Raw genomic sequence first — 24,544 nt, 5'->3', positions numbered from 1 at the left:
TCTGGTATTGCTAAAAAACAAATCTGTTTTACTTCTTCCTCACACGGCTGGGTTAAATTTGTTTCTGTGTTCATTCCGTTGTTTTACAGTGATCCAAACAGGTGTCTGCTTCCGTTTCACAGAGAAGTACGTGCCTAGGTATTTCAGGCCTATAGACAAACCGCAAATTTACAACATTGTTCTCTTTCTTGATGATCAGCTGCTTAGTGTGGAAGTCGATTGATACCTTGTTTTCTTCCATCACCTGAGTTCCAGTCATCAAAGAAAAATCTGTATTTGAAGTCACCAGAAGATCGGCTTCCACTTTAACCACGGTCTCGAACGTTAATTTGGCAGTAAAAACGCTGAGTATTTCGAAAGGATTTTTCGCGGCCAAAAGTATTTCTTTTCGGAAAGATCTGTGTTTCTAACGCTGCTCATACTGTAAGTTTCTTTTCGGCAGAATGGTCAAGACTATGGGTCCGAAAACTGCTTCCGCTGGAAATTTTTCGATACAGCTCACTGGTTTAGGGATCGCTCGATGTAAAATGCTTCTAACGATTGGTATTCTATCGGCGTATGAGTTTGCGGATTTACCCGGCTGTTCTGTTTGTTTCTGTGGACACTGATTTGAAAAGTGTCCGTACTCTTGTCAATAATAGCACTGCATCAGAGACGTTCTGGACCGAAAGCCATCAGGTCTTCCCGGATTTCGACTCTGGAATCTGAGTTGACTTGATTCTGATCAGAATCTGGTCTGGGACTCAGGAATCTTTTCGATGATTTGGGTATGGAGCTCTTGCTGCTCCAGCACCTTATTGAAGCTTTTGGTCTGGAACTCGATCATTTAATCCCGAAGACATGCTGGTGTGGAGTGCTCTTAAGTCAGCTGTTGTTGACTCGCCATGATATTGTTCACCTTTTGTCCATCTCACGTTTCTGTTTTTTCGTCCTCGCAGTCGACTGGATTCTGCCTTACTGATGGCGTCTAAAGCAGTAGCCTTTCGTGTAGCAGCAGTGAAGCTTCCCGGCTCTGATTCCAATAGTTGAAGATTTTTCAATTCAGTACGCGCACTCCTTGCGTTTTGAAAGCCGCCGATTCTGTTAAAAGCGTTCTGGACTTTCGCTATAGTCGGGGCTGATTGTTCTTGCACTTGTTGAAAGAAATGGTTAGGACGAGTGTAATACTCATCCAACGCATAACTGTCCAAACACAACGGTAAGATTTCGCGTTGTCTCGTGTCATCACAATTGGTGGCATTTGACATACACTCGAAGTGTCGATCCCATCTTTCGAACCTTTCAAAACCGCGGCTGGGGTAGCGGAGGGGGATGAGAAGTGGTGGTGCAGCAACCACTTGCTACCGGTTGTTCGCCTGGTTCTGTTACTGCTGGTGTTTCGGTGGGTTGTTCTTTTTTCAAAATCGCGATTGTTTTTGACGTAAAACCAAACAATAAGAAAAAAATAGACGGATTTTACCTATGGAACGTATTCCGAAGATCTAACTCATCATTTCTCTCTTAAACCACTTTTTCTATTGTTATTTTTTTAAACCGTCTTCTAATTAGAAGAAATCCATCTGTGGTGTCCAAAGAAAATGAATATTTAGTTTTACCCTAATCACAAATTGTCATAGAACAAATCCATTTTTTATTGATTGTTGGAAAATCAACGCATCGCTACAAACTGGATCCATTATCATTATATACTGTCAGTTATTTGTTATGTAGAAAAAAAGGCATCTCAATAGTTTGACTAAGAGACTGGAATCCAAATATTTCAAAGAGCACTGTGAAAACTAATAAAGGTTGTTGTTTTGAAAACAAATACTCTCCTGGGAAGTATAATTAACACCTGATAGTTTTGACCATGAGCTGGTACGTGTTCTAGTTTTTGTCAATAAAAAATTTGTAAGACTAGTCGTATCAAAGAAATTGCCATCAGTTATTTCAGTTTACAGCAGACCGTATTATTTGTATACTTGTTTCTCCATTACTTACTACCTGGGTGGAATTAATTTGCCAAGTCCTCTACAAGCAGGAAGGCCTACCCTTAGAGTGGCTTCCCTATACTGTGTCCTGGAAGGAGCTTGGCCAATTAAAACTCCAAGAACTCAATTGTCTTGATGTTGTCTCCGGCCTCTGTGTTGTCCTCCAGTTCGTTTCCTATTCTAACCTAATTATCGATTGGTTGATCACTCTTTTCAATAGTCGCCATTTGAGATAGATCCGTTTAATCTCAGCTAGAACTAAGGATTTGCTTTAGATCTGTAAAAGTGTGATGTGAACTTACTATATCTGTACAATTGGAAATTTTGTTTTGGACGTATACTGCAATTATTTAACAATTACCTAGTATTAATGAATACTAGGTTCCAGTTCTTCGGGAAGAAAAAGTTTGAGTTTTCTATATATCCCAAAATTTTAAATGTATAGTCTGTTCTTAATAGGTACCAGCTTAGTTTTTTTCTAAATTATGCTAACAGGATTAGAAGGAAAAAATTTTCGAAAAATTGTTAAGTTAAATTAACGAAACATATAGTTACCCACATACACTAATTTAGACAAATATTTTAATTTTCAGTATTGCGACAAAGATTTGTTAACTCACTCGTCAACCCGATAGACTTGAATATCCCAACAATTTAGTTACTTTCAGATTGGTTTTGTTACAAAAATTGGCCAAAATTGAGCCGTATATATACTGCTTATGTTTGGATATGAAAATTTAGTCCTGTTTTTACCAAAGATTCCTAATCGTTTTGTGAAAAATGATTTTTTGGAAAAGTTTGTCGGAGGTCATTCATAACTTCCCTATTGTGGGTTTCTAATCCTCGATTACGTGGATGAGAATTTGTCGGTATATCTATTACACAGTCTTTATCAGAATCAAAATTCACTCATTCAATCGTTCTGATCAGTTTAAATTTCTTCGCCTTTATTATCTTTATTCAGTTTCAAATTTAGAATTTGCTTTTTTGCCTGGGATCATTTCAAGGTCAGTATTAATTTAGTTCTATTCCAAAAATAGTCCTAAATCCAAGTGTCCGTTCCTACAGGTAAACTTCCTACTTTTTTTAGTTTGTAAAGCTAGGCTGCTTTAGCCTCGTTGATCTTTAGAGCTTGTGCTTAACTGTAATTTACTACGCAAATACCCTAGATGCTCCCATGAACAATATTTTTACCTCAATTTTGACTCAAAAATGGACTCAAAAATTGGATATAGAATTTTAAAGCCTTCGTCCAAAGGGGGGTCTGAACAAGAGTGGCATTGGAGTGGTGGTTCCAATCTTATGCGCTTCTGTGCAATCTTTCTCGACTCAGTAATCTTCCTCGTTCAGTACTTTTTCGTGCTGTTTTATCAGATCGACAAGACAATTTCCTGGAAACATTTTTTTGATAATATAAGTTGAGCAGATTAAATATCATTAACCAATTGAAACGTAGCTCAACCTGAACGAACTCTTTTCCTTTTATCAGAATCTTGCAACGTAACCAATTTTCTGCCAGAATCTTGCAATATAGCCATTCTTCTGGCCGATTCTGTCAGACGATCTTTTTTCTGGCAGAGTCTGCCCGATAAATTTGTTTTCTTGCAGAATCTTGCAAGATTTTTCTGCCAAATTTTGGACGATACCCATCCATCTGTCAGAATATGACAGATTCCCGCAAGATAACCATCTGATCTTGACTAGAGCTGTATACTACTGCTCAAAGAGTAACGCAAATCTTTTTTCAATGTTTCTATAATTTTTCTGTTGTGTGATTGACAGTAGTGAAACGTTGCCATTAAATGAACACTATAACTTGACTAATCCAAAGAATGATTTTTCGTTTTTATTGTTGGCGCTGATATTACTGTGCCTGTTTAATCAACCAAATCAAGCTCAAAGTTTTTGATACGTGAAATTAGCCAGCATTAATACTACCTAATTACAGAATTACTTCAGGTTAATTTGTTCAAGAGTTGGTCTACTAACAACTGCTTTGCACTACTACTGGAATGAGAGTCATACTCAAAAATTAAGTTTATTTCAAAATAAACACGACGCCACTCTGACTACTTCAGTATTGCGTCATGCTGAAACCATAAATTATAATTCATCATGTGGGCTACGTCAGTGTTACATTAATTTTCCTCGTGAATTTGCACCCTCGGCAAATGTTCTGCTTTGTTAATAGCGACACTTAAAAGGTATTGTTATAGAAATCTGTTCACATTCTGCCGACATTCTTCTCATGATACGTAATTCACATGACGTGGAGTTAGAATAGATCTTGAAAACCTTCCAAGAACTACTTGAAATTCAAAATTTAAGTCATAATAAACTGACATACAGTGCGAGTTAAAGCCTGAATTGCTGCTGGTGTTTTTTTTTCAATACATGAATGATAGCAAAGCTGATCTTGACTGTAAAGCTTAACTTTATTTTGACTGGTAGCAAAGTGATTCAACTTTGATGTGCCCAAACTTTCTGTCTGAGGAGCGTTGTTATGTTTTCAGTGAATGTGATTGTTTCTGAAATGTTTGCAATTTATAGTTTAAATTTTCCAGAGCCATAGCCATAATGAAAGGTTACAGTTTGGCGGAATTTTTTAGATGATCCCATAATAACTTGAATTATTAACAAAAACTCAATCAAATTAGATTTTGTTTCAACTTAGATTTATTTCATTTTTTTTCAGTGAAGTTAACTGCAGATCACCAAACCTTAGCACCGCCCTGGTCCTGTGTACCCGAAAATTAGGTACTCCCCCAAAATAATTATTTTTGGCTTCCTTCTAGAAAAGGTTATTTATTTTCATAACTCCAGGGGCGCTAGCGGAAAAGATCCGGAACATTTTGAAATTTTGGAATATTTGAAATAAACGGGGTGGTGTAAAGCTTTCCTTGTCATAAGTGGGAGAGCAGCTGTTACACAATAAAAATATTAAATCTGATGCACCAATTAATAATTTAACAAAATTTTCGATTCGCTGGAAACTTCAACTTTTACCCGTGGAAGTAAGCATGGCCAAGTTGCTTAAAGTAAACTTTGCATACTGATTTCAACTGATTTTTAGAGATTTCTGTTGTTCAATTTTGTACGGCTGTGACAAATTAGAGTTTTTTCTGGTTTCATGAAATTGGTATCGCAGAAACTTGGGATTGTGAACATTTGATTAAAGCAGATTTTCTGTTTTGAACTCAACTGACACTAAACAGATTCTTTGTTTCGGGAATATTTATATTCAGCCGGCCAATACAGTTGAGAAACTTCATATTGCGACATTCCGATTAGTTTTTCCTCTGAAAATCGCCTCCCAAGCACTCGTTATGTCATAATATTCTTGGGAAAATACTCACAATTCCTGCCACCTTATCAACAATATTTTGTCTTTAGTCTGCTTTCCAGTTCTAACCAGGTCAACATGGGAGAGCAGGAAGGGAACGGGAGTTAGCTCTAAGCTTGAAATACATGATGTTCGTAGGGTAGATCGTAATTAGTTGTGGTGCCCTGAATATATGTATATAAGGGCCCCGAATGCCTACCCGTCTGTGGTATTTATGCCTCTTTAGTCTCGTCTAGCGCTTGAGGTCATATTAGTGAAATAAGCTAGGGATATGCCAAGTGGCAACAAGGCGTAGGAGAGCCCAAAAAGAACCCGATGGGAATTAAAAGGGGAATTTGAAGAACAAGTTAACCACTGCCATTATATCTTCAAATACCCCCCCCCCCCCCCCCCCTCCTCCCCTTGCCTCCGTACCCTGACATCAATTCTCTGTTGCTTTACACAAAGGATTATGTCGACGATATTAAGAGCGAAACAATACTAAACAAAATTACATGAACTCGTTAAATATTTATCAAGGCAACATAAATTTAAACTTAATAACAAAAGTTTTAAATCAAAGAATCAAAGATCGAGTAGTTTACGACTTGAAACAATTTAAGCAATTAAGCTGTCCGAGGGTAGCTTTTACCTAATCTATGAGACGCGAGACTAATGTCAAGTTATAGACGATTTAGAGGCGCTCAGTTTCATAACTTTTTGATTTATTGTACCCCTTGGCCGATTTGAATTAGACGAAACACAAATAATTGCACCATGTAAGCAACACTCGTCTTGATAATTAAATTTAGACTGCATAATTTATTGTGAAGAGTTTGAGCAGTGATAAGGATTATTTGAGGATTGATTAGACGTCCCTTCGAATACTATATGCAAACATGATGAACAAACTCACCTCATGTCTCATTTACGCATGTTATCTGTGCATACGCAGCAAATAACGGCAGTACGCTCAAGTATTTTTTGCCGAAATAACGTTTTACAAGGAAATAGATTTCTACTCAAAATTGGTTGCGCTCTACTTAGCAGAATCATTTGAGCGGTGTTCAGACAGCCGAAAACAATAACTTAGACAATCAACGAGACATATCTCTTAGTAGGTTGAAACAGTTAACAATGGATCTAAAATCAGCCCTAATTAATAGATCTTGTGATGTCCCTAACAGGATGAATATTATTTCATTTCGGGTAACTGAGCCATCGATTAAATGAGTTCCACGAACTGCTTGTTTGTATTAACAGTTCTTTTAGCGGAAGTCGTGCGTGAGACATTGGTAGACACACTTCAACAAATCCTACGTTAAATTAAGCCGATTCTAATAAAATTTGCCTTATCAAAAATTTAAATTTGGTAAAAACTAATAAATATACCTTTTAACAAAAAATCAATCATATAAAGCACATGCCAGATTCATAATAAAAGATATGGCAGGATATTTCGTTGTTCAATATGTGCTATAAAAAGCATAAATTTAGTTCAAATTTTTTTTGGTTGGAACAATTTTAGGCTTAGTGAACGGAGAAACGTCTTTTAAGGTTTGTCAATTGGGGATTAATAATGCTGTCTGGGCCGAGTACAAATTTACATGTATTCACATTGCGACAAAAGAGTTCTCGTATAATATATTCGCGCTAATTCAACCTCTAAACTGAAATCACATTTGCAAGTATTAAACATTTCCACATCTCACTTCTCTCTTTCTACAACAAACAGGTAAAATTATTAACTTATTTTGACTGATAAACAAAACAACACCTTCTGTTTTCCCTTTATGTCAGTGAAGTGATTAGATATATCCCTTTATTTCATTATACAATTTCAAATATCCGGATTAGTAATTAAAGATTTTTGCAGATCGCATAAATCTGATTCTTTCCACACCGAGCTTAGTTTTTGTGTTAACAAAATTGTTGGTCCATACTTTTAGAATCTCAAACATCATATCAGCTACAATTTTACGAAATATTGGTTAATGGTTCTCAATGCTATAATATTGGCTCCCTTCAGCTTCAGCTAAAAATAAACACTGTTCGAGGATTTCGTTCCCCTTTCTCGAGAAAAAAAAAGATCTTTTTTCAAAAATATATCAGCCTTGTTAATCCCCCCCCCCCCCCCCCCCCCCCAACATCTGAGTCCTTTGAGTGCCTCAAAGCTGATGAGGTATATTAACTGATCGTTGCTCACTTTTTTAGTGGCTAATACCACCTGGGTAAGGTCACCAGATTTAAATATTCCCTTTAAGATTTGTTAGATGTCTTGTTTAAGTGCCGTAGAAAATAGAGCTCAAGTTTTTTGTTCAGTTTCTCAATTCTAGACAATATCCAGCAGTTTTTTTGTAAACAAATAATTTGTGTTACCAGTTTGTAACGCATTGACTATGATATAGTAATTGACAATTTATGATGATGCTATACACTTAAAATAGCAACTAAAATCTTTGTGAAACAAACAAAAATTGTGTATTATTAGTTTAATCCCATTCAGTGAAGCTGTATGCGTCAGGATGGGATCTCACTTAACCATAGATTCAAGTCGACCATAGCCTGGCCAATCTTGGCTTCAATGATGGTGCTACGTGCAAAATTTTTGATGCAAAACATTAGTCGAAGTCACCAAAAAATTGCTAAAACTGCTCATGACAGATTGGTCAGAAAAAAAGGGACTAATAAGAAAAATGTTAGCTAGAAGGAGGCGCCTGTGGTTTTATGCTCTTCCTTTGCGGTTACGCAGAAACATCAATTATTTTGACGCTCACTATAGTGGTAGGGAGTTACTTTATGCCCAAATGTTTTTTTATTCAGGCAATTTTGGCCGATCGAAGAAATTGACGCCGTGAGAGACTTGAGTAGCATAGTACCAAATAAATTGTTTCTATAACTAATCTGCAATGATATTCAGTCTTTTTCGCTCACTGAAAGCGTTTTTCAGTTTCGTTATTTTTTGGGCTTTTTTTCAGAATATTCAGTATCAATTTTTGTTTGAGTTCTTAAACTTATTGCACATCGGCTTTTTTGTAATCATTTATGTTTTCTGATTTAAAATTAAAAAGAAAAGGCTTTTTTTAATAAAGAGAAGTTTTTAACGTAGAACAAAAAGCTGCAATTTCCTACAATTCATTAATTTGTCACTAAAGTGTTCAATTCAGGCTTAGGTTTTCAATTATTATTGAGAAATTAGTTGGCAATTGATCCACTTTTTGATGAATTAATCGAATATTGTCAGCTGTTATTTTTCTATTGCGTTTCTTATTATTTCAGTACTCGTCGTATCCTCAACGTTCTGAATTTTTTTTGATCTTTTACTTGATCCGCAACCAAAATATTGGAATGGCCAAAATCGAACATATGAAACTGATTGGTGCAAAAATTGATATGAAGTCTGATGGAATTTCTGATTTAAAAACATTATCAAGGAAATATCTGATTTTTGCAAACGCAAAAACTCAGCACAAAAATGAGCTGAAAATAGTAAAAGTCACCCGAACAAGTCACTCTTTGACTTTTGGGCGCGTTATCAGTTGGCCGTAACTAATTTCAAAACAGCCTACGAATTCAATAAACATAGCAAGTCGTGATACAATTCAAAGAATTTTTATTGTCCAAACATAATAATAGACCTTGAATGAACAATTAATGGACTGGGAAAATAAGTCGAAAAATAGCGAAAATCACAGTCAAATTGCCGCATGTGAACAAATTAGCAAGCGAACTCTTGTTCAAACACCGTTTCGTCACTCTACTTTGAAATTGGAATCAATGAATCATGAAAATGTGTGAACAAATTTTTTAAATAAGAGAGCATCGCAGTATTTTTTGAATTGTAAAAATATAGCGGGACCAGTCCTGAATCACGATCCATAGAATGAAAACCTGGCTGTTAGCCTTTGTAGAAGCACAACGTAAATATATGAATAGTCAGCTTAGCATACAGCAATACAAACACGAGTTTAATTGAAAGGTTATACAGAACTCACATAACAAGTTTTGAAAACAATTTTAGCTCATAAAAACTTGATTAAGTAATCGAAACCATTGAAACTATTTTAAACCAACATTTACACAAATGAAGTTCGACGTTAAAAACCACCTTAATAGAAAACAAATGAGAAAGTGTAGATATTTGCAAATTTGGAGACATTTGATATTTGCATCGAACTCTTTGAAAATCAGCGGCATAAAGCTGGTTGAAATACATAACTAAAACGTCCAATCGCGAGACGCCAAAGAAACCAAAGAAACGGATTTTTAGAAAGATTAATAAGAAATTCAGTGGTATAATCAAGGAATAATGTAACAAACTGATAAATGAAGGCAACAATGAAAAAAAGCTCAATTAACATTTTTTTTTGTTATAAAGTCAAAGCATAGCTACAAACTGGAACCATTATCATTATACTGTCAGTTATTTTTCATGTAGAAGGAATAATGAGATCTCAATACTTGGAGATTGGAACCAATTATTTTAAAGAGCATTGTCAAAACTAATAAAGGTCGTTATTTTGAAAACAAATAGTCTGTAGGGAAATATATTTAATAGCTACTAATTTTAACCATGAGCTGGTATGTGTTCTGATTTTTGCCGTTCAAAAATTCTGTAAGACTTGTCATTACTAAGGCTAAGTAGCAAGACAAAATAAAAACAAGCATGCAAAATGAAAACAATTCTCTGCTTTCTTTAGAAAAAAAACAAAATTGTCGAAATAAAATTAACAACGCTTCGCTAAAGAGCCAAAAAAAAACCTTTCATTTCCGAGACTAAGTCGGCGGACAACACAAAAACTACAAATAAGCTGCCGAACTAAAATTATCAATGTTCTTAAGAATATAGTAACAAAGCTGTTGAAATATTTAAATTTGAAATGAAAAATTCAATAAAAAATATTATGCCTGACTGGAGGGTCAGGGGTTTGTCATTAACAGAGCTAAATCAGAGGGCAACATTAACACTTGCAAATAAGGGCAAAACAGAAGAAAATAAGTAATGCCAATATTGTTAAAATGGTTTGATGGAATTGGAACCATTAATTAGCATCAGTTCTGCCTCATTAGAGAGCAAGTGAGATCTGCGATTAATGCGACTAGCTGACAGGACAACAAAAGGAACTTTGAAACTTAGACAAAGAATTACTAATACTTTTTGAAAGCAAATTTGAGTTATTGAAAAAATTATTGATGCCCGAATGAAAAAACCTTGAGCCTTCAGATTTCTGTTTCATAGACCTCAAATTAGTTATAGCTGAATTAAGGAGTTGAGACATGTCTTTACTGGGACTAACAAGATATCAAAAGGAACAACAAACATTGACGATTTTCAACAATAGTTTTTTTTCTGAAAAATTAATGGTGTAAGAGTTGTCTAATTGCTAAAAATGTCAAGACATCAACAGAAAAACTGTTTTTGCTCAATTAAGGGCCCTTGGGACTTTTAATTATTGGGGATGAATAAGAGTAATCATGAAAAGTTACACAAACTCGAACAACTCAAATAAAAATTGAATTTTAATCAAAACATTGCAACAAGTTTGTCGAAACCACAAAGAAGGACATCTTTGAGTGGATTCATTCAAATTTCATCTGAGACCCGAATGTTGTTACGGAGCTCAATAATTTTTTTGAGAGTACTTCGTTAAAGTCAAAAAAATCAAGAGCTATCAACTTTAAACTTTAGATAGGCTTATCTATGTCTCATTGGGAAGTCCCTGCATCCGATTAAGTCTAAGCGATGTGACGACAAAAAGAAAACAATTAATGGCAAGACTGAAGAAAATACGAACATATAATGAGACTACAAAGTGATAAAGTCATTGAAAACAAAAATTACCTACTGAAAACATTGGAAAGCCAGTAGGACCTCTAAGTTTACCGTTTTTCGTTTTATTCCGCCTAAGTTCTTCCTGAACCAATGGAACCCAAAAACGAAAGAAGTGAACATTTGGCAAAAATCAACGTGAAAATTAGTGGAATCTAAGACATGAAAGTACTTTATTATTTGAAACAATCCTTTCACGCCTTTTAGTGTGATGTTAGAGGCGACCCTATCTTGTTTTGTACTTTAACTAAGCCACAAAACGCTATTGTGGGAAGTGAATAACAATGCAGTAAAAAAATTGAATCTAGTAAAAAAAAGTTATATTTTTTTGTTTTTTTTTCATTCGTTGTAACCTGGAACCATCTAAGAGCTAACTTTTTATTTTGCTTTTGAGTTTTAATGAAGCGTTTTTTTTTTCGTTATAATTTTTTTGTATTTTAATGAAGTTTTGTTATACTTTTTCGGTATTGTTTTTGATTTTGCAGTATTTTGGTTTGTGTTTTTGTGGCCTTTTATTGGGATTATAAATGGTACCGATGTAACAAGTAACATTAGGTTAAAACTAAAATCAATAAAGATTAGTTTTTTTGGTCGGAAAAATATGAGACGTGCCATTGATGCGACTAAAAAACACTTGAGTTCAAAATTTTGAGGGATAAGTTTGAATATAATTAACTATTAGCTGTCGACTGGAAACTTTGAAATTAATCGTTAGCAATGTCGGCAAAACTCCCAATGTTAACAAATGTCGGCAAAACTCCCAAATTTGCGATGAAAAACACTTCGGGCAAAAATATAGCAAACATTAGATGCACATTGATTGATTCAAACAAAGCATCTACGCACCGCTAGAACACGTGTTTCATCTTCAGAAGCACTCTGCAAAAATTAAGAAAAAATATATAAAAACGGCAAAGTTCAAACGAATAAATAGCCTAAACATTACGAAACTGCCTAAAATGGCTATGTATCAATTCTTTGCTTTTGCTTTAAAAGCAATTCTGAGTGACGAGAATTTGCTCCAATTTGGTTTGTCATTGAAGTCAATAAATCGAAGGAATTGGAAAGATTTTAAAATAACATTTCAGTAGAAGTCCTGATGTACAATACAAAGGAAAATTTTAAAATCCCTGGACTTAACGGCAGCGCAATAAAAATTTTGGCCGAAAAAGTCTGATCAAACAGTTCAGCTAGTCTCTCTATCTTTAGAGGTACAAACGAATAATACTACCGTTTACAATTTTAAAATATTTCGATTATTGATTAAAGTTTGAGCAAAAAATGTGCACAAAAATCATTGTAACAGCAGTTTTCAAAAAACGTCAACCTCGATAACTCGAAGAAGACGAAGTTCAAAAAAGGCTTTTGATTATATATTCGTTGCTTGATGGGCTTTCTAATGATATGTATATCTTTCTACTTTAAATATATTGATCGGCCGAAATTGATAACACAAAAACCAGTGGAGCATATAGTCACCCCCCCCCCCCCCCGAGTGGGTTCAGAACAAATTATATTAGTCAGTAAAAATGTATGCACACGTTTTAGTCAGTAAAAATGTATGCACACGTTTTTAATGGTTTGTTGGTGGTCCTTTGGTTTCCTGAGACCTTAAAGACAAAGAATTATCATGAAGCGTAAGTCTCAGTTTCAATTAAATTTGCCCAAGGTTTGGTCAATCTTCCTGATGTTCTTGTTAGTTTTGTTTTCTTCTCTTGATGTCATCCCAACAATATAGAGGGCGACTTGCAGGCCATATTCGACAACATCTCTGAAGTATCTATATAAAAATAGATGAATTAGAGTTTGTTAATACGCACCTTAATTTTTCTGCGTTGTGCGGATTCATGCGAGCCCTCTTATTAGACGGATATCGAATTTTCTAGCAAGGACTTCTGTTTCTTCTGGAGTTTGTTTCTTCTGTTACAAGCCGGTAATCGTTTCAATCATTTCTGTATAAGAACCAATCTTTCAATTTTCTTATTTTTTAAAAATATCCTCATACGAGTAATTGGAATCATATTAATTAGATGATTACTTGGTGTTTTGTTTTTCACCCTGCTTAGGTAGACTCAGTCGCATTCGCAATTCACAAATTTTAGAAAGGTCAGTTCAGCTTTCCGGAATACTTTTTTACCCAAATTTTCTCTAAAGACGACGGCAAGCTAACAAGAAAAGAGACTAAAAACAGATTTGGATGAAATCAAAGTAGATAAATTAATTTTACCACCAGATAAAGAGAAATTTTATTGTCCAAGGCATTTGCTCGAGTTGCTAGTTTTTTGTTAAGATTTTGTTGGTTTTTTCTTGACTTGTAGGGAAAAGTTTCTTCTCGAAAGCCTGACAACTGTATCTCATTCACAGGTTATCTAACTGATAAGGCTACGTTGTGATCAGTTCAAAAGTGTAGATTGGAAGGTAGGTTGATAAAAAAAATTGACAAAAAATGTGCAACAAAAGTAATACTGTTTGAAGATTTTTAGTGAAATCCTATTGAAAAGTTAAGTATAGTTAGTGCAAGCAGTTAATGTATTACACACCCACTCACGCACACACACACACACACACACACACACACACATATATATATATATATATATATATATATATATATATATATATTCATGTCTTTAAAAACAGCGAGTGTCATTTTAATATCTTATCGAGAATACCGAGGATAGGAGTTTAATAGTCAAGCTTCTATAGCTAATTTATCAAAACTTCTTGTAAATTGTAAAAAAAAACTAGTTTACAAAGCTTCGAAGTTGTGAAAACGGGATTGTTAAGGGTCTTTTCAAATGTAACCAAAGTTACCGAGAGCTGGTTTTGGGGGCGTTTCAACAGGACGACGTTTCAAACTTACGACGCCTAAATTCTGCATCAAATTAACAACAAATAGTACAAATGCATGCAAAATCTTTAAGTTCGCAGATAATTAAGTCGTAGTTGACGGGCTGTTTGGGAAAGTTCGAAAGGTTTATTTTGGTGGTGTCTTCTGCTTAACAAAAGAGTTCCCATACTTGGCTGTTGACAAGTTTGGATGTTAAAAAACACTTTAAAAAAACACCAATAATTGAATACGATAATTCAATAGGCATCTAGTGACATACTCTATCATATTCTATGAACTAAGAAATACTACAACTAAAGATCACAAGCACCCAAAAGCTTTGAACAATAACGGACTAAGTTTTCTTCATTTCAGCTCCCGAAGTGTAGTAATGGCTGCTAGTACTTATGTTTAATTAACACAGCTGCATTTGTTCCTCACCTAATAACAGACTGATCAGACTCTAACATCAACAATAATTGCGAGCTTCTCGCTCGATCAATCAGCCAAACTGTGCAAAAATATTTTACTTTTTAATGGCGTGTCTTCAGAGCTTCGCGCTCAATTGCTCCGGCAAAAAAAAACTATCGATAGACAACAGAAATCTCCTTAAGGCGTCTTTTAGTGATATCAATCTTTTATGACAATTCTAGAATGATTTCAGTGAATACAGCCTACATTGAGATAATCTTTATGCTAAAACTTTGACCCCAAAGGACCGGCAACTCTTGCTATGTTACAGTTTATGACAACACATTAAAACTTGCTGATATTTGCAAACATTGAGACGCAAAGTCATAGTGTCATTTTTTGTGGTCAAGCAATAGGCTAGTGGAAAATAAAAAAAATGGTGCTAGTAAAATCCCACCCAGTTTTCGCCCCACTCTAACAATTTCTTGTCCGTTTTCACGGGTTAGTTTTTTAAATATCTCAAGTTTTTCCTCCCATTTGAATGCATTGTTTTAAGTGGGTCTCCGTTTTGGTTGGTGGTCATATTGCTATAGATGTATGCATGAAAAACTGAAAATTGGTCCCCTCAGGGTTGATATCTGAACTGTTGCAGACTATGTCACTGCTTGCCAAAGCAATTTGATAAATACCTCTTTCTTGAATTTCTGTCCTTCAAACAAGTTTTTTGATGAAATGCAACTTTCCAAAAACTGAGTGGCGTCGTTTTCGCGGTAAAAATGAAAAAAACTACAACTTTTAAATATTTTTTAAAATTTCCATTTGGTCACAATCAACGTTTTAAATCCTATCTGCATAACTGTGAAAAATATGGTCGCTGTTTAAATGATAATTATATTCGTTCCCGAGTTACTACTACTTTGTCTTCCTTTATTTAAGCTTATTTGGCTGTTGTTTGAATGTCTGTGTCTTTTAGAAATTCATTGTAGCATGAATAATTTTAGCGTTTGATCATGTCACTTGAATCAAATGACAACTTCAATGTCAAATTTATATTTAAGCAACTAATCTTGGTGGCCGTAAAGCAAACGCATAGCTCTATTTGCATTGGGAAGCTAACGTATGAAATACAGTAGTTTCAACTAAATGAAACTGGACCGAAACTAAATCGCATTTAAAGACATTGATGCAAGCTCTACTATTTTGCATGCAAGCTTGCATGCATTTTTGCTGACACGAAGTATAATTTCTCATTTCTTTCCTGTTAAATAAGTTACTATAAATAAAATTGCAGATGGGGAGTTGAACTGAATCAACCTACGACCGCCTTTTTGTCTAGGATAAAATCCCGGTAAATGTAAACCGATATCAATTAAGCCGAAAACAAGCTAGAATTTGTAATATTTAGTTGCATTCAAATGAGCCTCTTAATAGGGAGATGGTATGGTTGATTAATTTTGTTCGGTTTCCCAATTTAATTGACAACCTGTGACAGGTTACATAATTTGAACTTCGGCCTCCGTTCGGCTTATTTCACGTCTAATAATAAAATACGCCTACATAGTTAGACGATAAATTGTCTAGTCTGGTAATTCCGTTTCGCTTGCTTAAATCCTTGACCTAGCGTTCATTTTTAAAGGTGAAATGGTAGAAGGGAAGCCGAAAAGAAACTAAGACGAAATATTATGACACCGAAAATAGGAAGCTTAGCACGGTAGCGTAAAGCAGCAGAAATAGAAATAACACCGCATAAAAGCATGCCATTAATTATACACCAAGTATTTGTAAACAATATCTGATTAATGCGTTTAATTTTGACAACAAATTATTCAGACATTATTCGTCCCAAAAATAAAGCTACGCTATGAAATATATAAAAGCAAATTTTTTATGTGAGGGATTGTAGATAGCTTTTCAACGAGTTGCAGCGGTCCAGTGAACAGCAGCAACTATTAGAAAGCATTTTCTCATATTTTGCCTTGCTCCATCGACATTTGAAAATTTGTTTGTATAGACTATTACCGCAAATGCTGGTTATTTACCGGTTTCACTTAATTCTTAATTAAAAGCAACTCTTGTTCACTTTCGGCTACCTGATTTTCAGGAGTTTGCACTCCTGTTGTCGGTTTGCAAACAACTCGGCTCTTAATTGTTACAATGTGTGCCTGTCTGGAGTACATGTAAATGAAGTTTACAATGCTGTTTGATCAGATTGTTGATGCGGAAATTCTGAGGCGGAATTGAAAAGCGGCGTGAACCAAAACTTAGAATACGAAACGACGATCGCATAATAAGAATACACGTCGTTTAGCCGAATGCAAAATTTCGTCACTGAAGGCTTTATGAACGTGATCCGACGAGCCAAATCAGCGGGGGTATAAGTCGAAAATTGTATTCGGGCTATCTTTCTCACTGCAAACATATGGCATTTATCGTTTTACTTAGTAGGTTGCAGGGTTTTGTGGTTAATATTTGCAGCCAAATAAAAACGCAGAACAATGCTTGCTACAATTTCCCGTCATGTGAATTGAACTCGTAGTTTACTTTCATGCGAAGCAAATTTAATTTTCAGTTCTCCGACAAAGAAAGTAACCAGTTTGAAAACAATTCTTGAAGACACAACACGCAAACTTTGGCCTTACGAGTTATCTGAACTTCAGGTAATTAAAGAAAATGTCTGAGTTATTACACTTCATTGTTTTATTGCTCACAGCTGCATTTTATGAATTTTAAATCTTGAAAAGAGCTTGCTGAAAAGCGAATGGTAGCCAGACTGAAAGGTACTCGTAACTGCTCATTAAAATTGAATTGTTTTGAGACACAAAAACCACAAAATTATATAAAGTCTACTTAGCATGCAACAATTATTCAATGACGACTTATCATGGTCTGTTGAATAATAGGCCCTGCCTTTTTTTCGTAATAATTGTATTATCGGCGCCTTATTGCCTCTATAAGCAGAATTGTAGAAGAGTTGAGTACTGTAAGCTTCAAAAATTTTGAACGTAGTTATTTGAGCAAATAAAGCCGAAAAAATTTAGTTAGCTGTTTTCCTGTGGTGAGTCTTTGTGTTCAATTTGATAAGCAGCAGAATAATTCGTTCATTGAAGTCAATCATGCGTGAATATTTTTTTGAAAAAAGCACCACAACCCTGAGCTTTCGATAACTGAAGACGAAAATTGTATGGTGTTGGGTAAGCGATTTATTATAGCTCATCGGCCGGTGTAATAAACCCACCAATTCGAAAGTTTTACCTTGCAGACAGGCACGAACCTCAAAAGGCACGCAACCACGTTTTAAGCGATGTTATGCTATGCATAGTGTAGGCCATTGGAGTGAGTAAGTTTAAATGCATGTATCTTTTAAAACATATTTGGAATCTAAATTTGCCGAGACGTAACCGTTTGCTTCAGTAGACTTGCAAGCTAGACATTTTGTTCAAAGCTCAATTTCATTTGAGAATTATTAAACTAATTTCTTATTGCTCTTGATATACTTTTACTAACGTTCTGCTGATTGCTACTGAAACAACTTCTGCACAGAAACTGGTAATTTTTGTTTTCATATAAACTCTTCAGAGATTCTTGTCAACATTTTGTTGCTATTTAATAGCGCGGAAGTTGTTCAATCATTCCCCTTTTTGGTACCCAGGCTCAGTTGTGCGACCCTAGACTGCTCGGATCAGACCATTTGGGTCGCACACCGTTGGCGTGGTGCGACCCAGATTACATGGTCTGGGAAACGCTTGAGTCGCACGATGGTCTGGACAGTGGTCACACTACGCTCTGATCAGAGGCCAAAGTTTGGACATAAGTTGCCCCAAAATCTGACCACAGAGCATTAACTGACCATATTTATTTGACTGCAGTTTAATTTCCACTTTTTGATTACTCAAAAGAAAAATTGCAGGCACTTCAGGATTACAGGCACTTCAGGAAATTGCAGACAGGAATCCGTTCTAAAACTAACCGCCCCCGAAGTGAAAGATCTGGGAATTATGGTAAGCAACAACCTAAGCTGGACAGCGCATATAAACAACCGTCTCAAGAAGGCAAATAAAGTCCTGTATAGCATCAGATGAAATGTAGCGTACAAAGTGAAGAACTTTGTAAAGCTGGGGTTAAAAGATCTCTCGTAGGGGTTATAAAACACGTAGACCTATCAGAAAGAAACCAATGAAATACGAGGACGAAAGACAGAACTTTTCAATCTGAGTAAAAACGAGAACTGAGAAAATGAGAGTAGATTTTATCTTCAGAAACTGCAAAATAGCGAACAGAATTGATAATGCAATCGACTTCTTCAAAAAACCGAAGGCCTCAAAAATTGACTTCTCAAGTTTAGGTGGAAATATGTCGTAAAAGTTCAAAAAACTGAATAGCTGCTTTTGTTAACTCTGCTGTCTGCTGCTATTGCCAAAAGTGTAGAAACACCTGGAAGAAATTTTAAGAAGGCTCAAGGGAAAACGTCACATCGACGACAGCCGGAAATCGGCACCAACAACTTCAAAACGATTCTTTGTTTATAGTTTTATCAATTAGTTTTGTCCTAACCTTAAGATATACTATCCAGATCAAATTTTAAGTCGAGTTGTATAGGTTTGAATTCAATAACTTAAACAAATTCCAGCTGACTGTAACATGTAATCAAGAATAGTAGGATCATAGGAAAAGATTTGGAGTACGGTCTGATCAGAAGGAGCATTGGTCGCACTGAAGTCGCACAAAGTTTTGGGTCGCATGAAATTCGCACGAAATTTTTTGGGTCTCACGATCAGAGGCTTTGGGTCGCACGATGGTCTGATCAGAGGTTAAATTTTGGGAAATTGTCCGATCAGAGCGGTCTAGGCTCGCCTAATTAAACATGGGAACTCAATTTTACGACTCGAAAAGCAGGAATTGTAATCTAATTTTTTAATCAGTGACTTCTATATTAGGATGTGTTTAAGAGGAAATCAGTTTGTTTTTTTTTTGCGTTTGGAGGCTTTTCCATCAACTGAAAAAAATTTAATCTTTTGGGCGCAACTTGAGCTATATTTGGAAAAGTTAGCTTTTTTGCAGTTTTTGTAGCCTTCTTCCATTTTTATAGCATCTGGAGAGTTTTTTGCTTGAACTTAGCCCTTTTAGTGGTTTGGGTGCTCTTTTAATTTGACAGATTTTATGTTTGAGTTTTGTTTGTTAAACAATGAGGTACTTTTAGTCAAATTTTGGCTCATTCTTCAAGTGTTTTGTCTGAGTTAAGCTTTTTGCAACGAACTCTTTTCTCGTTTAAGATTATACATCGCATTGTTAGTCGCGAAATAGATTATTTAAGTTTGTAACTTCTTCAGGTTTTTCGCTGTTTGGCTTTTTTTTGTTGTTAAGCGTTTCTCGGACTGGAGTTTGGTGGAGTTCCCTGAATAATCATCTAGAGGTAGGTTTTTAATTTTTTTAGAGTTTGGTCAAATTTTTGTTTTTCATTTTCTTCCCCTTTCCTGGACTTTTTCTCTATTTAGCGTTTCTCTTATTTTTTTATTCCAGCGGGTAGATTGTTTTTGAGTGAAGACTATTTGTATTGCAAGTTTGTGGTTTTGTCAATAGTGGTTGCGGTGCTTCAAAGAATTTTCATTAGATATATTTTTGTTAGGGTATTTGACCTTTCTCATTATTTCTTGCATTGTTTCAGAATGGTTAGTAGCTTTATTTTATTCATTGAGTTATTCGCTGTGACCTATGGACATGCGCTCTTCCAGTTGTTTGCGGAGTTTTCATTTTGACTTGATGTTTTGGATGTTTTTATTTTGACTTCCGCTCTTGACTACGCTCACAGTGTAGAGTTTTTAGTTGTAACTTTTTATTTCGAATAGTTTTTGAGGTTTAGAGGCTTTGTCATTGTTTGACGTGATTCTGTTTACTTTAAGCGTCATTTTGTTCAATTCGAGTTTTTTCGCCATTTTGTTACGCTATGATTAGCTTTTCAATAGATGTGCAGCTATAGAAAGGCTAGTTTTGGTCCCATTGTAATTTTTACAATTAAAATCATTCGGATTGCATTGGGGCGCCGTTGTTTTTTTAAAAATGTGATCACATTTGATTATATAAAGTTAACTTTAGACAATTCAGTTTTCATATCATTGTGTCATTGGTGGAAGGTCCCTTTTACGTTCAAATTTGGCCAAATAATTTTTTATGTTTCTTATGGTTGACGATGTATTTTCATAAACGTTTTTTGAATTATTGATTTTCGCCTGCATTTGTCATTGATTTTCCGTCTTATGAGTTGGTCTCATTAATCAAGTGGCTTCCTAAAGAGGTATAAGTGAATCTGTATAATTCTGTCAGTTGATAGCTAATGCTTCTTATTATTTTGTTTATTTGTTTTTAAAAAATGAATTTTGAACATTGCCCTTTTTATTTAATTGCTGTGCAATGAACATTACCACCCCCTTGCAATGAACAAACAGATAAAATGTTTAGCTTTTTTGTTTTAACTAATGTCTGTATGACTCTGATACTTCGTCTTTTCATAAAGTTCGTGATTTTTGGATATTTGTCATTTTTGTTGTTTTTTGCTGCCTTATGACATTGTCTCGTTGATAACAGGTGTTGGTATCAAGAAGTCCAATTGAACATTTTTAAAGTTTGCGTTGAGTAGATATTTTTTAAATGGCTTTGAAAATGGTTCTCGCAGATTTAAATGTCTTTTTTGGATTCTGTCTGTAATTGTTTTTTGTTGGTCATATGACTTATTCTTAGCAATGACGGGAATCATTGGCTTCTTATGGAGTTATTAGTTATTCAGTATCTTCAATTGATAGCTAATGGCTTTTACTTTGAATTTGTTCTCGAAAATATCAATGTACTTTTGAACTTGACTTTTTTGTCAACTTAGTGTTATAAATGACAGTTCCCATTCTTTCTCCTCGTGAAGTAAACATCATTTTTTTTCAATTACTTTTGTTTTAACTATTGGCTTTGGAACTTTTTTTGAGTTTTGTCTTATTGTCAATATTTATAGTTCTTTTCGTTATCGCGATACATAGCATCTTTGATAACAGGTCCCACTGATGTTCATTTTTGCCTCAAGTGAACATGTATGATCTCTTCGTTTGGCAGCTTCTCGTTATAATCACTTCAATAGCGTGCGTTCTCTTGAATTGATTTTGAGTTTTGTCTATTTGCTGTGTTGCAGTCCTATAAGTTAGTCTCACTGATGGCACGTCTTATTGGCTTCCTAATGAGTTTTATGTAAGTCTATTTATTACTTTTTGGTTTAGAGTGAATGGTTGTTCTAACTTTTGAATTAATCTGGTTTCTAAAAAGTCTCAAAGGATTGTTCCAATGATGATGGTTCCAGTTCTACTGAGTTTTATTGAGAGATGTTGGTATTTGTTTATTTTGGGTTTCATTTGATGAAATTTCGAGCTGTTTTCTGAAAATAGCGTGGGCAGTAATTGTTAGTTATTTTTTGTGGGTGTTTAACGGTTTTTTAATCGCACCATTTTATCTAAAAACTATAAATTTTTGAAAGTTTTGTAGCTCTTGTTCATCACATCTTGTAGATAGCATCTAATTTTACAAGATTTTCCGAGGTTCATCGGTTAAAATGCTTTTTCCTTCTCTGCTGTATTGTTAACTAACAGCTTCCGACCGATGATGCACTTAAAAAATATTATATGCTTGCCTAAAATCGGCTACAGTAAACTCAAGAAACGAAAATGTTAAGGTAAGAATTTCTCGGTAAAAATCTTTTTGCAGCATTCCGTATACTTTTGAGGTTCCGATCTGATATTGTGTGATAATACGGGATCTAATATTTAGTAATATGGCCACTGGATATCGGTTAATTATGTAAAACCTTCTTTGGGTCTTAAAACGACCCCTTCTGTACTGTTAAGCTCCTATATTTTTGTCGATATTTAAAATAATAATAATAATTGTGGTATTAGGCCTAAAGTAACCTGTTCTCAGCTGCCCTTTTTCTCATTATTCCCAACATTTCAGACTGATCTTTTTATGAGCAGCATTGCTCTTTTTTGGTGACTATAGCCACTTTTGTTTTGCGTCTGAAACTTTCTCGTGTTACCATCATTGCAGGCAACATTGGTCAGGCTATGGTCAACATGAAGCTATGGTTAAGTAAGAGCTCATCCTCACAAAGACAGCTTCACGGAGGCAGGGGATTGAACTCTCAATCATTGGCGTGTGAACGCTTTACGTTATTCTCTGCATGTTTACTGCAATAATTGTTTTTCAAACGTTTCAAACGCTATGTCATTATGATTTGATATATTCTGCAAACAAGTATTCGCAGACGTAAATTTCTTTTTTATTGCCAGCTTCCAGCAATCGATCTCTGTTTTTAATGTAGCTTATGTAACGTCTGCAAAATGTTGAATTTTTAGGTTTAATTTCTTTTGGCTTAGACTTGTGATTAGTGCAGTTACGGATAATAATTGACTCAGTTTTATATTTTGCAATGAAATAATTTCACCATTTTTGTTTCAATGTTTCGCCACCAGCATACAATTCCGTTAAGACCGATAATGGTTGCCGTATTTAACAAGCATTGTTTTCTAGTTATTTGCGCTTTGCTTTTTCAGCCTGTGTTATTTATTATTTATGACTATTTAAGGTCCACCCTGCTCGCGTTTTTGCTATGATAAATTTCGGCGTGATAAATTTTGGCACGATAAATTTCAATTGCTGTTGTCAATGTACTTCGGTTTGTCTTCCTGTTGCTTACTAATTTGTTTGTCGAAAATTAAAATTTGGAAAATAAAACTTTAATCAAATGTATTCTAATATTGGCCAGATGCTTAGTATATTTTAATGTTTTCAACAGTGGTTTATTAAAAAGGTTGACAGATTAACTTCAATTAGCTTCAATGTGATAAGATTCAGTGCGAAATTGAGAAAGGAATCAATTTTGCTCATTGTTCATCACTCAACATAAACGAATATAATAATAATAAAAATGAATTCCAACTAAGCATGGTTTCCACCATCTTGGTTTTGTCCCACTTAGGAGAGGTTCAATTTTGATTTAAGTTTACTAATGGATCCCATCCAGTAGGATTGCAGTAGTATCTGAATTTAGATATTGCGTGTGCCTCAGAGAACTTTGTCATTCCTCTTTTTAATGTTTTGGGACTCATCAGAGGCGTATACCAGGAAAGATTATAGGAGAACGAAAGCGCATTTTCATACTCAGCTACACAAAAGCTAATAAAAATTTATTTAAAAACAGCTTGTTAATGATTTTTCTGCGACTACTGTTCGAGTGTCTCAATTCTCACTTCCGTTTGGCAAATTTAAAGTTGATTTTCAGTCTAATTTTTTTGCTCAGTCTAAAGAAACGTGCAAACTTTTTTACATCCCAGTTGAAAACAATGTCGATGTCAACTTTGCGCTGATTTATTTAATTTTATTTGCTTAATCTCACTAGGTTATCTTCGTTGAAGTCCAATAATGGCACAACTTGACAAATCAAGCTGTCCGAGAGCTAACATTCTTGAAAATTGTTTGCTCAGTACCTTGTTGTTACCGCTATATTTAATCTAGTTCACTGATAGTTTCTGTTAAAATGTTTTGTTCCGACCTGCCTCAGTGGAGAGGAACTATATGCTCAACTGTTTTTTTTTGTTCAGTCAATTTAGGCCGATCGATATATTCACCTTTTTCAAATTTGCTGGTTATAACAAATTTGCTGACACATTTTTCATTAAGTCTAAAGAGGGCTAGTTGTACTTCTTGCTTCAGGAGTGTTCTGGAATAGAAGTTTTGACGGTTTTTGGGTACCTTAAACAATCCGTATCCAAAATGCATCATTTATTTTATATATTGAAATTTTCGTTGCCAAAACATCCATTTCGGTTACATTTGGAACAATTACTTGTTTGTGAACGCGCCGATATATCAAGTCTAGTTATGGACTCATTGTGGTTCTTGGCAACGAAAAAAGAATTATAATTTTCTTTGAGCGATGTCTTTTTTAAAAAGATTTTTGCACCTTTTTTACAGACCAGATCAGTGTCTTACAGACCAGACCAGCTTATTACAGGCCAAATCAGTTTCCTCTCGAAGGTCAATTATTAAAACATCAAAGTAACGTAAAAATGGGGGCGAATAATCATATTTTATCTTTTTAGAGAAAATTTCATGGTTTTTAAGGCTTCCACTAAAGCTGTTCTCCCTAATTTGAA

At 34.9% G+C, this 24,544-nt stretch overlaps 1 protein-coding gene across 4 annotated transcripts in view; it reads left to right on the top strand.

Annotated features, from left to right (window-relative positions):
- Positions 1–6,869: 6,869 nt before the first annotated feature.
- Positions 6,870–24,544, top strand: part of LOC142339379 (uncharacterized) — a 105,375-nt gene continuing 87,700 nt past the window's right edge. Inside the window, exons 1-2 of one of the 4 annotated variants that reach the window (XM_075389398.1) lie at positions 6,920–7,027; positions 16,933–17,020. The gene's annotated coding sequence lies outside the window, so the exon portion shown is untranslated. Of the gene's footprint in view, positions 7,028–16,932; positions 17,021–17,783; positions 17,910–24,544 lie in introns of those variants that run through there. The other 3 variants (XM_075389415.1, XM_075389391.1, XM_075389407.1) reach the window with 3 other exon arrangements.

This window comes from Convolutriloba macropyga, chromosome 1 (genome assembly GCF_964194025.1).
Source record: "Convolutriloba macropyga chromosome 1, txConMacr16.3, whole genome shotgun sequence".
In the NCBI taxonomy this organism is placed as follows: Eukaryota; Metazoa; Xenacoelomorpha; order Acoela; family Convolutidae; genus Convolutriloba; species Convolutriloba macropyga.
The sequence above is the reverse complement of the archived record's forward strand: the minus strand, read 5'-3'. Positions and strand labels throughout refer to the sequence as shown.